Source organism: Magnolia sinica, chromosome 10, assembly GCF_029962835.1.
Source record: "Magnolia sinica isolate HGM2019 chromosome 10, MsV1, whole genome shotgun sequence".
NCBI classification, from domain to species: domain Eukaryota; kingdom Viridiplantae; phylum Streptophyta; class Magnoliopsida; order Magnoliales; family Magnoliaceae; genus Magnolia; species Magnolia sinica.
The window spans coordinates 67,776,409-67,780,467 of NC_080582.1; the positions used below are offsets into that span (position 1 = coordinate 67,776,409).

Genomic DNA, 4,059 nt, shown 5'->3' on the forward strand with positions numbered 1-4,059 from the left:
TCGGATCGGATTAGGTCCAACTCGACTCAGTCTGGATTCTACATGACCTGAACCAAACTCAATCCGATCTGGGACCGAGTCCGGGTCATCTGACTCAGACCGATCCGAACCCCTATTGACCTGAACTAATCGGAGTCCGACTCGGTCAGGAAAACCGAATTGGATCGAATTGAGCAAGATTCGGATCCGTCAATGTTTTTTTTTTTTGAAAAATTTAAGAAGATTACGAATTCGGGAGATGTTTCTGTTTTAAGATGAATGAAAGTGATGCAAAAAATGATACGGACAGTGATTCTTCCATGTCACTTTGTTCTAAATTAGAAAAATTAGTTGATAGAATTCGGTTCTATGAGTCTAAACATGCTAACTTAAGAGATGGCAATGTGGATGCAAAAAGCCTTTTCGAAGATGGGGACCCTAAAGAGGATGCCAAGCAGGAAATGTCAGATGAAGTAATTGGGGCGAAGCTCAAAGCCTTGTATGCACAAAAGAAAGCTATTTGTGTGGATCCAGTGGCTGCTCAGTCCCAAGAAAGGAGATCTTCCGAAGAAGTCAAAGCACTTAAGTACAAATTACGCAAAGCAATCTTAAGGGAAGCCGAAATAGTGATGACTACTCTCAGTGGCTATGGTGGTGATCTTATGGAGTTTGCTTAAAACCTATTTCTGGTTACAGATTTGGAAACCCATCTGAAGATTCTCTGTTTCATGCTGTTGTTATTGATGAAGCAGCTCAAGTATATTTCTTCATTCTATCCTACATGTTGATCTGTTAGCTGTTTATTTATTTATTTTTAACACTGAACCAGATTTTGCTTTTATGAACCCTACTTTGCTGATTTTGCTTTCCTTTTTTACAAATTTAGGCTCTTGAACCGGCGACTCTGATTCCTCTACAGCTTCTAAAATCAAATGGAACCAAATGTATTATGGTAATTGCTTCATGGATTTGGAAAATACCTGATTAATGATCAATGGTTGAGCCTAATTTGAAATCTCATCTTGAAGGTTGGTGATCCAAAGTAGCTTCCTGCAACGATTCTTTCTAATGTTGCCGGTATATATATATATATATATATATATATATATATATATATATATATATATATATATTCGGTCCGGTCCAAATCGGATCGGATCAGATCTAATGGGATCGGATTTCGGATCGGTTCGGTCCAAATTGACATTCACCTGTACTCGATCTAATTAACAATTGGATTTGCCTGATCCTGGTCGAACCGCACTGATCCAGTCGGTTCGGTTCGGATCTGGTTGGATAGGGTCGGATAGACTGGATCGAGTCAGATATGCCTAGCTCTAGATGGTCGGTGCTCTGTAGGCCCCATCATGATGTATATGCTTCATCTATTCTATCCATCTATTTTTATAGATCATTTTAGTATATGAGACCAAAATTAAGGTACATCCCAATCTCAAATGGACCACATTACAGGAAACTGTGTTGAATGAACATCAACCATTAAAAACTTTTTGGGGGCCATAAAGGTTATGGATCAAGCTCATCTTTATTTTCTCCTTTTATTTATTTATTTATTATTTGGGTTAGCTTGTTAGTATGCACCGTGTCATTACATGCACTCCATGTTAGCCACCCCCGCTGGGGATCGATACCAAGACTTTGAGACGAGGTATCTCCGATCAGTCTGCCAGTTGAGCTACGAATCTGGGTGTATCTTTGTTTTCTCCCTTCGTCTAGGTCTATATGACCTAATCAACAGATTTTATGTCAAATAAACAGTACAGTGGCCTTCGGGAGGATTTTAATCGGTGGATATCCAATTACTATTGTTTTCCTGTGGTGTGGTCCACCTGAGATTTATATCCCTCTTATTTTTGGGATCTTGCCATATAAAATGATCTTTTAAAATGGATGAATAGCGTGAATGAAACACATACATCATGGTGGGCGCCACATAGCACCGACTACCCGCCACTGGGCTAGCGGCACATGAATGAGGACAAATGATGTAGGGAATGGGCGTGGATTGGATACTGACAAGGTCACCAATCTCTGTGGACCCCACCATGATGCATGTGTTGTATCCATACTGTCCAGCCATTTGTAGAGATAGTTTTATGGAATTACACAGAGAATGAGATAGATCTAAAGTTCAAGTGGACCCCACCATAGAAAATAGTAGGGACAGTGACATCCACTGTTCAAAACTTCTTAGGGCTACGGTGGTTTCCAATCAAGCTGATATTTTTGTTTTTACTTGGTCTATCTCTATGTTAACTTATGAATAGGTCAGATCTCAAAAATACATCATGGTGGGCCCTATAAATGTTTGAACGGTGGGTGTGACTGCTCCCACGATTTTCTGTAGTGGGTCCACTTGAAATTTAGATCTATCTCTTTCCTTTGTAATGCAATAAAACGATCTCTACAAATGGTTGGACGGTATGGATACAACACGTGCATCATGGTGGGGTCCACAGAGCTTGGTGACGTCACGTCAGTAGGGATTTAGCTACTGACCTTGTCAGTATCCAATCCGCGCCCAGAGGGAATGGACGTCACGTACACCGTGTCGAGGGAGCCTTTCGCTGCACGGAAGCGGATTGCGTACTGAGTAACTCAGTACGCTTAGGGTACTGAGTAAACTCTGTGAGGTCCACCGTAATTTATGTATTTTATCTGCTCCGTCCATCCATTTTATCAGATAATTTTATGGCTTTATTCCAAAATTGAAGCATATCCAATGTTCAAATGTACCACACCATAGGAAAAAGTGTGAATTGAATGTCTACCGTTGAAAAATTCTTGGGGGCCACATAAGTTTTGGATTAAGCTTATATTTGTGTTTTCCCTTCATCCATGTCTGTATGATCTTATTAACAGGTTGGATGACGAATAAACATCAATGTAGGGCCTAGAAAGGTTTCAACGGTGGAAATCATTATCCCCACTGTTTCCTGTGGTATGATCCAACTGATCTTTGTATATGCTTAAATTTCGGGCTCAACCCCTTAAATTAGATGGAAAAACGTATGGACGGCGTGGATTGACCACATACATTCAAGGTGGGCCCAACTGAGTTTACTCAGTACGATAAGATCGTACTGAGTAACTCAGTACGCAATCCTATTTCTCGCTGCACGGGCTCTCCACAGCAACTACGGTAATAAATTCGTGGCCCACCGGAACAAAGGCTTATGGGAAGGTGGGCCCCACCTTTCCCATTGTTGAGTGGAAGAGAAAACCCGTTTCTTTGCTAAAGTATCTCAAAAAGTGGGTCCCACTATCCCATTTCTAGGTGAGCTGTATGCTCTTATTTGCTCAGCGTTCTTTTTCAAATTAAGGCGTTCGCATGGGGTCTTTTATCTGCCTTTTGAGTTATACACGCCACTACATTTATTAGCGTGGCACGTGGGTGCAAGATCCAAGACGTCCATTTGGTACTTTGATTGCCTTTTCTGCTCGCCTGAAAATCAGTCGGTTCATTGTGTTGGCGCTCTTTTCGGGTTTGCTTACTGTCGTGTGTGCGCGCAGGCCTGATAGAATCGATAAAATGGATCGATTCAATTCGAACTAGCATTCTGACTCCAAGCACGAATTAGAACATATAAATTTATACGACTAGATTACGAGAATATCGCTTACTGAGTCACTTATAAAATTGTATAATGATTACCCGAATATCGAAGGGTGGTAGAAGGATGGGTTCTTTCGTAAAGATGGGTTGTGTTTTGACTTTCACAAAAAAAATGACATTTTACAATATCAGTGATAACAAACAAAGAAAAGCTCATAATCGATATTTTTGGAAGTGAACGGAAGAATGCATCTCTTGATAGAATTGTTTGATTTTGGATCAGGATCAAATTCAGCGCATGAGTGTAGACTTGTATTACCATTAAGAACTAAAAATTGCTACTATAGGATTATCACTACTCTTAGGATAACCGAGAGAAAGATAAATTTAAATTGATATTGGATCGGTTATTATTTTTGATGTTTGTTGGGGGTGTTTATTATGTAGATTTCTATCATATTTATATATTTTTGCTGCACAGATTAATCTTCTAAATAATTTTA

General features: G+C 39.9%; 1 long non-coding RNA gene across 1 annotated transcript; it reads left to right on the forward strand.

Annotated features, from left to right (window-relative positions):
• Positions 1 to 206: 206 nt before the first annotated feature.
• On the forward strand, positions 207 to 1,054 carry LOC131257526 (uncharacterized). The gene is made up of 3 exons (XR_009177479.1): positions 207 to 736; positions 866 to 931; positions 1,008 to 1,054. It is a non-coding gene; the product is annotated as an uncharacterized LOC131257526 (long non-coding RNA).
• The last annotated feature ends 3,005 nt before the right edge of the window (positions 1,055 to 4,059 follow it).